This window comes from Plutella xylostella, chromosome 19 (genome assembly GCF_932276165.1).
Source record: "Plutella xylostella chromosome 19, ilPluXylo3.1, whole genome shotgun sequence".
NCBI classification, from domain to species: Eukaryota; Metazoa; Arthropoda; class Insecta; order Lepidoptera; family Plutellidae; genus Plutella; species Plutella xylostella.
In genome coordinates this window covers 5,310,090-5,324,272 of record NC_063999.1, presented here as the reverse complement: position 1 = coordinate 5,324,272, position 14,183 = coordinate 5,310,090, and the positions used below count along the sequence as shown (strand labels likewise).

At 35.0% G+C, this 14,183-nt stretch overlaps 1 protein-coding gene across 5 annotated transcripts in view; it reads right to left on the bottom strand.

The window, feature by feature from the left end:
• The window catches only part of LOC105390333 (diuretic hormone receptor), a 111,864-nt gene extending 102,131 nt beyond the window's left edge, over positions 1 to 9,733 (bottom strand). For 2 of the 5 annotated variants that reach the window (XM_048627640.1, XM_048627644.1), the window contains exon 1: positions 9,500 to 9,730. The gene's annotated coding sequence lies outside the window, so the exon portion shown is untranslated. Of the gene's footprint in view, positions 1 to 9,499 lie in introns of all 5 variants that reach the window. The other 3 variants (XM_048627642.1, XM_048627646.1, XM_048627645.1) reach the window with 3 other exon arrangements.
• Between the last annotated feature and the right edge of the window lie 4,450 nt (positions 9,734 to 14,183).

Below are 14,183 nucleotides of genomic sequence, written 5' to 3'. Positions count from 1 at the left end.
GTAGTCCTTATTACATACGTACGTAGGAAATTCTACCAGACCCTCTTAGGACTAAAGAAGGGATAATTAGGATTACACTTGCGGTTAAGGCCCAGACTTGAATAGTCACAATCGAAATAAAACATCTATTCTAGCAGAAAAGCGTTCATTTAACAACCGTCATTAATCTTGCCTCTCAATTTTTCCAACAAAACGCGTTTGTAACTGAGAGTATCTATTATTTTTTAATTAATTTGTGTTGTAGTTGTATGAAAGAGGCTCTGCGCCTTTTGTTTCAGTCCGCCCCGGGGAGGCGCGGCCTACACAATAACGTCTCTTTCATGGAGGAAATAATTGGAATTGTGTACAAAAATATTTTTATTTATTACTTTGAAGAGCTTGTGCTTGGATGCGTAAAATGAGGGTCGATGTTAGTTCGATACGTTTACTTGTACTGTCAAACATGCATTCAGATACATACTATGGATTGGCGCATGTGGACATTTAATTTCAGAAACTCTCCTGTAAGCCTCGTCTGTCACAGAAAAAAATAAATGTCAGTTCATGTACCGAACCGAACGCCCTGCTTACATACTTACGTTTATCATCATCACAAGACAATACTTAATAATAACGCAACTAAAAAATTAAGCACTAAACTTGTAAATATCTAATTATTAACCCTGTAGGTAAATATCTCAATATGGAGTAGGATTTCTAGATCAAATAAATCGTTACAATCTATCTTCATTAATAAAAGAAAGAACATACACTATTATTGAAATAGAAAAATAGCCGGAGTACCTATTAATGATTCAAACGGTGTATCGTCGGGAACAGTATAAGAGAGACAGTATTTTTTTTATTTGGATTTTACTGTCACTATTATACTACACTAAAAGTTCCATTTACAAATAACCCAAATTTTAAAAGTTTCATTTTGAATTTTATAGAAATAATTATGTATGTTTTTAGCTTAGTATTCTGATGCCCAGTTAAATCTACTTCAATATTGCCGACGGCGTCATGAAGCTTATTTTCCGTATAGGGGTAATTAGATGATATTGTCAGTGGAACTTTTTCATTGCTCGCAAGTGCATTAAATGTATTTAATTCCCCAACCTGGAGTTGATTCTATGCTTTGCTAAACTGTACCGACGAAAGGCTAATAAAGGAACTCCACTACAGTGAGTCAGTGATAAATTGTCTGTTCCATGCAATTTTCTTTAGTACTGTCCACGTGTTGCAGTGATATATTGCTTGTGGTTTGTAGGTAAGTTAGTACACCTGGGTATTCTTTGAGGGCATGGATAGTTATTCAATTTATGATTTTGTGGGTTTCCGTGTGAGCTTCTCATTTGCTTTTAGAGAATTTTCGATGATTATTCAGGGATAAAAAGCAGCCCATTAGTAGAATTGCTTTAAAATAATTTAAATTAATTAATTTTAATGATTGACAGTACGTACGGTGGCCTGCGCCTAAAAGTACCTATACAGGCGGAGTTTTTAAAATAGTGATCTCAAGCTCACATGCTGCTCAGGCACATCCACATAAACACCACTGCTACACATATCACACACAACACGTCCCCGGATTTATAACAGATGTAGCTGGTCCCTTCATCATCAGGGATCGCTATTTTAAAAACTCCGCCTGTATACTTTTAGGCGCAGGCCACCGTACTTATAAAGTCCTCGCCACCACTGAAGTCCGATAACCGCAGCGCTGTTTTCAGCGTAGTATTATTTACTCTTTGTCTGCACTCATAGAACTAAACGTCAGATAGTATGATAGGCTAGATTAGCTCCCGATTTCGTCTTAAATCTTCAGTAGTGGCGCGCACTCTATAGTGCCACAAACTTATCTGTTCCGGTGAGAGCGAACTAAATAGGTCCATATAATCTATGTCAATATGAAATTCATTAGTACAGTAAGTAATGAGGTATGGACCAATTTAGTTCGCTCTCACCGGAACAGATAAGTTTGTGGCACTATACCTGATTCTTTACTGAATACTGTCAATATTGAATAAACTATTGTCATTATTGACTAAATAATACGCAACGTAACATACCGAGCTACTCTGGTACTGCATGACAGTGTTCTATACAACAAAGTTCTAACAGAAAAAAATATGTACCTACAATACAACCCTTGTCGGTAGCGGCGGAGGCTTTGTGAAACATTCCTGAAAAACCTGTTACCAGGTATTTCACAAACTAGAAATTTTAAGCGTACAGCTGCCTTTTTCTGTGAATAGCTTCTACTGAGTGATATTGTGATGGGATTAGTTGCTGTGTAGCGATCACAAAGAATTCGACTCTTGTCGATTCGATTGCTTGGATGAAAAAAGTATTCCAGTGTAGCAATTATAATAACTAAATAATTATTTTAATTTTTCCTTTATTATTCTTTAGTACACTTGACCCCTCTTTAATCAAAATATCCTTCCACCCTAAGGTTGTCTTGAAAAAATCGCTTTAAGCGATAAGACCGCCATTTTTGTACATAGTTTATAGTATTTAAGTTATGTAAGTTTCTTTTATGTGTGTGTGTACAAATAAAGAATATTCTATCTATTCTATCTATCTATAAGATTTTCGAACCTCCGTTTACGTTAGGTATCGTTAACTGTCACTATCAAAATGTAAGGCAAATTTGTTTTTTTCCAAAAGTTGGCGCTGTTATTTTTCCATATGTTTGTGTAGTATCGAATTGCACCTCTCCTAGCGTTCAGTAAAGAGACTAAGAGTGGATTCGTCCAAACATCACGTTACACGAGAATAACTATACCGGAATTAAAATTATACGCGAGTAAATATCTAGGATAAGTACATTTGCATTCTACCAAGTTATACCATGATTAAATTGAATGAACGAGGAACGAAACTGTAATGCAACTAAAATAAAAATAGCTGCGTTTCAAAGCATGCAATAGAAATGACATGCCAACTTAGTTTGAATGGATTATAAAAGTATGAAATTGTTTATGTTTTAATATTTTATTCGCTGTTGTTATTCTGAGACTTTGCCTTTTAACGTACTTTTGTTTATGTTTTGACAGATGTGTTTATATGTCATTATGACGGTTTTCTAATCAGCTGATGTGCTGCCGCCATTACAAAATTACTCTCGGATAAGCTCGTTACACGGTCAATTTTGGCGGTATAACATTTTATTCTTGGGATAAGCTAGTTATCTTGGTTTCAGGTTTGGTAGAATGCAAAATCTGCTTACTCGCGAGTAACTGGTACTTTACTCGTGAGTAAACAGTTACTCGACGTTGGCCGAATCCGCCCTAAATGAGTTATTACACGTTTAACGTTTGTTGATAATTTGACTCTCGATTCGAAGGTTCGATTCCAAATTTAAGAAAATACTACGTTTCTTCCGCTTAGGTTACTACTACTACTTTAACTATAGGATAGGTTTCCATCGTAGCAACAGATTTTCAGAGCTACAAGAAGCAGGTAATTCTTTAAGCTTGTCACGATCTTCCCTCTCAAAGAAAAGTCACATTCTTAAGAAAGCGCTATTTTATGCCCCGTAGTGACTTGCAAAAATATTGGCGTTGCAACTGTAGCATAAAAATTAAAATATATCGTTGAAATATCCCAAGATTCATGAGATGCTTTCAGCGACTCATCCACGTCGTGATCGTCTAGTAGTCCATTCAATAAATGACTCAAAATGAGGTATAGAGTGCGTGAGCAGGTAACTAAACGATTCCTTCAGAAAATTGTTCAAGGGGCTTACTTGCATATTAATACCTTTAAACCCCCTCCTCCCCCCCGCTCATCACCTAGGAGTCAGGACTTTTGATATGTTAACAACCTAAGCCCCCTGAACAAGTTTCTGAAGGAATCTCTTAGTTACCTGCTCACGCACTCTACACCTCATTCCTTGACTGGACTATAGTGACATAATGCTATTTTAATGTGGTATCCGTATCACCCATCCCCTCAACCATCACCGTGGGATAGTCCGTATAGCAAATCCGGTATTTATAACAGATAATTAGTGATTTCGACAAAAAGGGTACCTACCTACATAGGAATTTAATATTTTAATATGGATTGGAAGACTTTCATATTATTGCAATCAATAAAATCAAATAACCTCGCTTGCCTACTAAATTTAATAGAACTCTTATAAACAATTATGAATATTTTCCAATCATAATTCTTATTAACTTCTGTTCTGCCTGTATCCGTTGTTGTTGGAATAAAATGCTTTATTGCTTCACTCATTATGTTCATTATAATAAAATTAAGAATAAATTAATTAAGAAATGAAGCCAATAATTATAAAATTATCGAATCCTAAAATTATCAATTTATTACCGGATCATAACCAACTGAATAGTGTCGTATAGGGTAAATGGTGGTCTTAATGTAATGACTAATGAGTACTAATGGCCTCACTCAGCCTCTTTCAGCTTACACTAAACCCTTTTTGTGTCTAATAAAAATCTTATGGACCTATACATGCATGCTGCTACATACATGTGATGTATCTGCGATACCTAATCGGTAGAAAATGCTAATTACATCAATTAGTTACGAGACAATCGAATATTGTTCTACTGCTATGGTCAACTAATCTACAGTGTTAACATCATCATCACTTGAATACGGAATCACCAATTAAAGTTTTATTTATTGTACGAATATAAATAAATAATCAGTGACCACTCTTTAGGTATGGACTGTGGGTGTGGACTGCTATAGGGTTATGATGATGATGATGATGACCACTCTTTAGCACTCATCACTACCACTACATAGTTTAAAGCAAAGTACAGTTCCCCAAAATTGATAATGGGCATAGAAATCTTCGCCATTGTTCGGCAACGGTCGTATTTCCCAAGCGCCAGAAAACGATATGTATGTACTTAGACTTAGCCCCTGTTCCACAATGTCTGGTTAGTCGCTAACTGTCGGATAAAATACATGCTGTCACTGTCTAAAAAATAATAACAGAAAGTGACAGCATGTATTTTATCCGTCAGGTAGCCACTAACCAGACATTGTGGAACAGACCCTTAGAGTGTTTAAGTGCATTTTCTTCATGCATTTTTTTAGATTTATGTGTTTGGTGCTAAAAGAGATATTGATTAATCAGTAACGAAATTTGAGCCGACAATTCATAATATTGTCATAATATTAAAATTTACTTCGAAAATGTTACAGTAATTTCAAATGTCTTACTCAAGCTGGTGTTAATATGGATGAAATAAGGTTTGAATAACACAAGGTTTATGTTAGAAGAAGAAACATGGATTTCAAACACAGGTTTACATTAAAATCTCAGTTCAAAAGTGTTTACAGCGCTGATCATTCACAATAATATTACAATTACAAACTTGGTCTTTTGGGTGTGGCTTTATTGGCAAAGTGAAGTCTATCAATGTGACGTATATTTTATTCTTAAAAACGTACGTTCTCGTGCCTCATAATATGGCGTCGTCAAAAATAATTAAAGTTGAAATTAAATTCACATTTGAAAAAAATAACAAGAACGATTTATAGTTGCAGCTCTTTATAATTCCACAAAAGTAATACTGATCTTGACCTTGAGACCTTTGACTGATCGGTGACAGCCACTGACCGCCCAAATTGTTTTCGATTATGTGTCACATGATATTGACTACTATTTCATTCGAACAAGGATCAAAATGCAATTGCTTTGTTTAAGGCTCTTACGATTCAATGATTCGGGTGTTTCCGGGAATACGACAGTTTGCGAAGATTTGCATGCGCATTATTAATATGGGAGAACTGTATGTAGCTTATCTCATCTGTCTGTATGTATGTACATGCTCAGATCTTTAAAACTACACAACGGATTATGATGCTTATTTTTTACCCGACTGCCGAAGGAGGAGGGTAAGGATTTTCGATTGTATGCATGTATGTCTGTTTCTTTGTTACCTCCTGCAGACTAAACGGCTTGATAGATTTTGATGTATGAGGTATCGTTAGAAGCGTCTTAATTGCGCAATAGTTATAGGCTATGTGACGTTACATTAAAATGTATAAAGCGCCCTCTAGAGGACATAAAGTGATGATCGAAAAAATAATACTTTTCCAAATATGCCGTATGGGGTATCAAATGAAAGCGCTTGATTAGCACATTACAAAAATATGCATATTTTAGGTAAGTATTTAAATCACAACACCAAAATTATTGAAAGAAAAAATGTTTATAAACTAAAACCCGGCTACTTACATAATATATCATAAAATATAAAACAACGAAAAAGTTACAAATAAATAATAATTATAAACAAACAAAAAACCCGACTGCACGCTAAAAAGATAAAACAAGCCCCAATGTTAATGGAAAGTATCGCAGGCGGGGACCAACTGGACCGCCACACAAGGTCTACCTATCTAAGTAACATTCAGCTAGATGGTGAACCCTCTGCTGGTCGCCGCCTGCGATACTTTCCATTAACATTGGGGCTTGTTTTATCTTTTTAGCGTGCAGTCGGTTTTTTTGTTTGTTTATAATTATATTTTTTTTAAATATAGGTCCTTATAGCGATTGTGGTAAGGATGTTTTATAATGTAACCAATTTAACACTTGAAAATCCGCGGGTAAAAGCTAATTTATAATATTAAGAAAATAATGAAAATAAGTTAAGAAGTCTGTTAAGCACCTAACCAGCTTACTAGTTTGACAAGGTACAAAAGTATATAGCTAGTTACTATTATGAAGCTGAATGTACCGACGGTATGATGGCCAGTTCAAATGAGATTAGATAGCAAATAAAAGAGAATGGTCATCTCTATTCTCTTGTACCTACTTACTTATTATACCAATTCACACAGTTATCATAAACATATAGATATAATTATAATGTACCTACTATCAAACAGATATCTGTCTATACTACTACGACTGCATTCAATAATAGACTCGTATCATGTCGTATCATCACACAGCACTCGCTAGCCGGTCGTGAGTGGCAATGTGGACAGTACCTAATGATAATAATAATAGTAATAGCGTATAATGTTCAAATATTCAGATGGCCTCTGTCAAAGTTAGTCCAAAGGTTTTAAAATGTTTGTGTTAAAGATTATGACAATAAGCCCTTAGGGCGAGTTGCACAAACATAATTATTAAAACTAGATTTATATAGGTATTGAGATTGACGTTTGTTAAATCGAGATTTGACATTAAATCTAGATTTAATATGTGTGTGCAAGTGGCCCTTATTGTAGGAGGGACATGTCCTGTATTGAACTGTTTAAAAGCAAAAAATAATTGGTAATGTTTTTATTTTTAAATATGCAAGTAAAAAACAACACGCAGTTGCTTTTTATAATAAAAGTATCTAGCTGATTGATACAAGGATGTTGTTTTGCTTAAATGATTGACAGTAAATATTTTGAGTCCAACTCACGCACGATAGGTTACGTGAAAATGTTCCATGGGCATCACCAACCAATTAAAATAAGAATGTTTGTAGATGAGGAATAATAATAATATCGCAAAAAAAATATAACTTTGGATTCAACTGTTGTTTTTTACTCTGCTACCGAAGCTTGAGGCCGCGGGTTTGAATCCGCCTAGGACAAACATTGATGTGATGAGCATTTGTATTTGCCTTGTGTTTGGCTGTTGTTTATCTATAGTGATACCATATATTATATCAGGCTATCAGGGGTCTAATACCTTTGGGGTTGGATGGCCGTGTGTAAGATCTCCCCACATACGCATTATGCAAAATTTGTATGTACTTTAATACATAATAAATTGCAAAAAAGATGTATGTGTTATGTATGTCGCAGTATATCACTAAACTTGGTCCGTTTTATAACTATATCCCTAGTAAGATAGTGATGAATGGCTTTCTTATAACTATGTTCCGGTATATAATCATATCCCTAGGGATATAATTATATCCCGGCTATTACTATCTTACTGCGACATGTACATACCTAGAAGACTGGAGAGAGTGACAAAGGCTGTTTTATCCCTCGGAAATCCTACGGGAAACCTATTAAGCTTAGAGCCGAGGCACGCATAAAAATCTGTTTTAATTATCTCTTCATAATAACAGTAAGTACCTTAGTGGGTTTATGACGTCGTTGCAGCAAGTGCTTTGAGATCCCGTCATCCTACCAAGTTTAACGAGTCACTTTACTATGATGTACCCTGTGGTTGTATGGCGCTCGCCTTTATGAAGTCACGCTATAATGTTTATTAGAGCACTCCATAAAACTACTTAAAAACTTCATCACGACTACGACTGAAATAAAAAATTATACTACATGGAGTGTCCATGTTCATTGGACAGACACTGAAATTTTGAAGTATTTTTTCATTTTTATTAAACATGATCAGTAGGCACCTATTAGTAAGCGCTAAACGTATATGTAATTTAAAATTTTATTTAAATCGTTTGACAGGCGCTTAAATAGGCGGCTAAATACACTCACGAGCAAAGAAACAGTTCTGATACCTACTTACAAAATGTTAAATCTAAACTTTTAAAATATTTTAAGGAAATTAAAAAAAAAAAAAAACGTTTTAGTTGGCAATATTATGGTGCGCTTTGAAATCTACTTCAATTTTGCAGACAGATTAAGCTAGCCTTTCCCTAAGGAGTAATTTGGTGCTTTTCTCACTGGAACTTTTTCATTGCCGTCGATTTGAAATTCCACCTAAATGTATATTTACAGCGTTATCCATATAGTTATTATTATTTAACAATGTTGAATAATTATATTTGTTACAATATAGTTATTGATATGGTTTATATTTTGTAGGTATAAATGTTTATTTTATTTGTGTTATTAAGGAGAGGTATAATTTTATACATAATATTTAAATAATAAATAATAAATATGTGGGGACATCTCACACACGGCCATCCGACCCCAAGCTAGGCAGAACCTGTGTTATGGGTGTCGGACAGCTGATATATCTACACAAATACATAGATAGATAGATACTAAATATAAATATCAACACCCAAGACCCGAGTACAAATATTTGTCTTTTAAACAAATATCTGCCCCAGCCGGGAATCGAACCCGGGACCTTCGGCATAGCAGTCAGGGCAACTAACCACTACGCCATTCGACCGTCTATTTAACTTTCCAGTATAGGTGCCTCATATATTATACTCGTTTATTAGTTATCTATTAACTGTTATCATATTATATCAAACGTATTACAATAATGAATCGGTGCACAAAGTTCACGGAATGTTTATTATTATTTTATTTCATATCGTCGATTCGGTAATAAACCGAGGCTTTTCCTATGTACAGATATACCCAAACTGAAAAATAGCTCACCGTATGTAGAAAAATAGTTCACACATTGTTAATTGACTTGAGTAGCCAAGTCAGTAAGTAATGGCTATTATACAAGCACTAATGAATTAGGTAAACAAACTTCGCGATACAATCTGTAGGTCACCGATAACGTATGACTTTGACCCGAGTCTGAACTATTTCTGTCAGCCGAAACTTTAGTTGCTAGGCTGAAAAAACTTACCTTTTGGCGCCAAAATCTGTCAGGAAATCCTTTGGGAAGTTTTTCACGCACAACAAGTTGTATAACTTTCATGGGTTCACATTTTCACGGAAAATCTTGCGCACTTTTGTTTAAACTTTTTATGTTGTTATCACTATGTTTTGATAACTTTAAAGATGTTATTTAGTAGTGGTTGTGGAGAAAGTTGGCGTTGGTCGCGCGACCGCTCCGCTGAAACGCCGGGATAACACTGATCGCGGGTGGAAATGGGAAAACGCGTTTCGTAGCCCCGACGGAGTCGCACTGCCCGCTACCGGCGCCGCTTCTACTTCTAGCGGATAGCGATTTTCAACTAGGAAATTGCTAACTTGTATACGCGTTTTACCTTTGTTTTTGATAGGTAATTCCTAAATTAAAATTTATACTTAATTATAAAACTGCATACAAAATTAACCTATAAAAATGGGAACTAATTAGCTGACCAGAAAATTCAAACGTTTAAAAGAGAATTGCTTACAAACGTCACAACCTCAAATAAAAGGAGATAATATATGTAAAGTTTAAGGTGCGGAATAAGGTCACGTCTATCTCAATCGCTTATTCATCGCTTGAAGAGGTATGAGTGGCTCTTGAGCCATCGCTCTCCATCGCCGCCTCTCCACTGCATTATACTGTCAAGCACTTAATGTTAGCAGCTTTGAACGTGGCGTTAAAAAGATATAATATCTCTCTTTGGGATGTACATAGTTACATAATATCTTAACTAGGGTTAAGTAGATTGATTGTACGAATGGGCTCGTTAATTTAAAATGGCTGATCCGATTTAAAAAAATCGTGAAATTTAAACGCGAATTTGTAGGTACAGCAAGGGAGAGTACTGGCGTATTCACCGTTTAGTTTTCTCACTGTTTGAATACTGATAAAAACTCAAAGTAGTATTTTTGAGATAGAAATGGCATCGCAATGGCTCGAGCTACCAACAAAGCAGCATACTGTAGTACGTAACACCAGAGTGTAAAGAATGAAAAATGTGTTACATTTTCTGGACGATGATGATGACGATACAATAGAAATCAATATTGCTGATCGTTCATTGATTATTAATTGAGATTGGAGTAGACAATTACTACATTTCTATAGAATTCATTTATTTCGTATGCTGAAACCTCTTCTTAATAGCTTTTTACAGTTTTTATCCTTCTGTACATTACCTAAGTATTTTTTTACAAAAAAATAGACTGCTCACTAACATGGTCTCCTTGAATTGCATTTACATAGTAATGTAAGTACTTACAAACTACTACCCATTTCTTAAGTTTTAATCTTTATTACACTGGTTTATGCTAAGGTTCCTGTAAAACAATCAAACGTCCCACTTTTGGCTCTGCCCTATCACGCTAACATCACAAAAAGTTAATTTATTCTAAGCATGCCTTACATAAATATTTAGTTATCTGTGCATTATTTACCGTATTGCTTGTTATCGTGTTTCTTAGAAATAACAACCACTCGGTGTAAACAAACCACCCTAAGCATAAATAAGTTAGTCCTGTTCTGTCCAAATTATTGAAGGAAGACGGAATAAATTACTATAAAACTTTTCAAAATGACTGAATAAATTACTAAGTACCTACTACCTACCCACTTATTAAATTTCAAATTTATGTGGGAAGGTAGATATTTATTATGACTAAGTTTATTGATATAAATAAATCAAAGTTCTCAAAGTTCATAGCTTATTAATTTAAACTACTTGGTACCGACTTCCGTTTGTTTATACTCTCTGCTGTTTTCTAAACAAAGATAATTTTATCTGAGTAGCTAGTTTGTTCCTTGTTCTTGCATTGTTTAGTATCTGCTGTCTACTTATTAATGATTGCGTGTATGAAAATGTAAATGATGATCATGTAAATAACACATCACGTATAAGAAAGGAGAATGGCCATTTCTCTACGGCACCATGACCCGCCAGAGCAGCCATTGATGAAACATATACTGATGTGTAGCTCATGACTACAGTATAACCTGGTGTAAATTTTATTATTTTGAGGCATGGGAGAACGAAGATATAGGTGCTGAAATATGTATCAAGCCTTTCTACTGTACTAGATGTTTCCCTCAAGCAAAGTATTTTTTTAAAGTGGTGTAGTTTCTTTTAAAAAAAACCCATATTTAGAACACTTTTATCACTGAATAAAAATAGGTTTGGATAGTGGCTGAAAAGCGGATCAGATTTGGCCATTCTCATTTTAATATCAATATTAATTCGGATGTTTAATGCAAAGGCAACATTTCCTCACCGTCTCTGCCAGTCCGGCAATATACAGAGTGTAGAAACTAGAAACAGATGTATGGATACATACATAGACAGTAAAGGAGTGACTGAATTAACTAATAGGTACATACTTTAATGTAAAAAGTCGTAATAAAACAAAACTGTTGTTGTATAAGCTGCTGGTGTTCCAGTTGAAATAAATAAATAAATAAATAAAACTAAAACTACTCTCCAATACACAGGATGTTGCAAAAAGCCGAAACCTATACATGTGCAGCATGGAATATCTATGCCCGAAACTGAAATCAGAAATTCAAAAATCGCGTAAAATATAGTCATTCTCCATAGTAAAAAGTCACGTGACCAACAAAGTTTCTATGGAAAATGTTTTTTTTTTGTGTTCACCCCGTATTAAAAAAGTAACGTTACCAACTGACCGCAGATCCAAAGTTGTGTCAATTTCCACCTGGTGCATCACTTCATTTCGGCTAATTTGCTCTTTTTACTAAAAAGCTGTATGTGGTTTACCATTTCAGTTGCTCACAATTATATGATTAAGTAGGTAATTTTTCCGAAACGATAATCGTTTATATGAAACTGAGAATTTATGTAATAAATACATTTTATAAATCGTCAAGAAAGAGTACGCTCTTATACAACAGTGCCTACTATTTCATAACTTTATGAACGCACCAACAAAGAGAACCAAGTGGCAGGCATCCCTTTAAAATTGCGGCTTTTTAATAATAAAACACTCCTTCAATAAAACTGAAATCTAACATTATGAAAACTAGAAAGGTAAAAACTAAACTTTCTTGTTAGTGACAAAAAGGGCTTCTTATTCTAACGTAACATTGGTACAGTTGAGGATGCAAGAACCTACCTATAATAGGGCACTTTCACAAATAATGTTTTCGAAATACTTACATACAAAAATGGAGTCTGTATCATTTACTCATATTCCAAAAACATACGTATTGGTGTTAGAATAGTGTCCTGTAACCGAAAGGGGGTGATTCAGGTGATCATTCATCAACCTGTTATCGTCTCTTGGACAAAGGCCTCGGGAGGAAAACTATCAACACTTGCATCCTATTTCCTCCCACCACTGTTTAAAGATAAGCGAGAGTCTTTGTAGAGAGGATAGACATTCACACAAAAAATGCATCCACGTCATGGGCGTTGCCTGCGCCGTTTCTCCATAAATTTATGAAAATCCGTTTGGTCCTATACGTACGATTCCGATAGGTGGACTTGGTGGCTTTACCTTAAGGTCTTTCGTCCGCTGAAGCTAGGGCATCCCACGCTACGTTTGCCTGTTCGCAGTATTTAGTGGAGAACTCGTCAACTACACCTACATATTTGGTTGTTTTTACCTAGGCGGGTTATTTACTAGGTAAAGTGGTTGCGTGACTTAAATTAGTTGTTGTTATATTTTTCCTGTATTTCCAAAATAATTATGTAGGTCAAAAAAGGTAGTTTACTACGTTTTGATTGTATCTTTTGATCGGTTCAGTAAATTTACGAAAGTACACATTTTATTTATGAAAGAATGCCTACCTATTTAGTATTCATTATAATATTATCATAATGTAAAAGTAGTACCTAAAGAAGTGCTCTTTCAGTATTTTTCTGTCTACTGTTTCTATACTTAAAAGAATCTTTCAAAGCCTGGGACCACCCGGTATACCTTCAGCAGTTAAAGTTTTTCAGTAATTTATAAAAAGGAAACTCAGAAAGTTTTTCTTTGATTTTTGCCCATAAGAAGTTTTTAAGGGTCATCATAATTTCATAAAAACGACTAAAGTTAAATTAAAGTACCTGCCTCTCTCGTAGGTACTTACGTATCCACTTAGTCCTAAAGTATGTTGCAAAAAAAGGCATTAAGATCGAAAAGATGACCGAACAGACTGTAGGTATTGATAAACCCAAGATTTTCTAAGGCAATAAATGTTAAAGTGTTAATCATAAAGGTAATCTGCTAAAATCTATGCAATATTATTTTTTTAAGTGCAATATGTTTTTGTATACCTGCTAGAATATCAAAGTCGTCAAGCTATAAATCAATACAATGCCTAGTTTGCTTCCCTGATAAAAGTAACATCCTGTATATATCGCTATGTCATGTGCAATTAAGGGGACTGTCCAGCTACTGTCCCGAGCCGTCAGTATATTTGTCACACTCTTGACCCAAATATAAAATGCTGATGGATGTTTACTATACACGTTACGTTTCACAAAGACCTATGGCGGTGTAAAGGTAGGTAAGCGTCTACCTTTCAGCATCGTACGCAACGAACGCATCGCATTCAGTATTCTTTGTGTAGGAACTCACGCAAGTGCGTCCACTTCATCAGCATAGCCGGTTCTCCATACATTTCTGACGCTCCCTGAGAGAGGCCTATGTCCAGCAATAGTACCTGATGATGA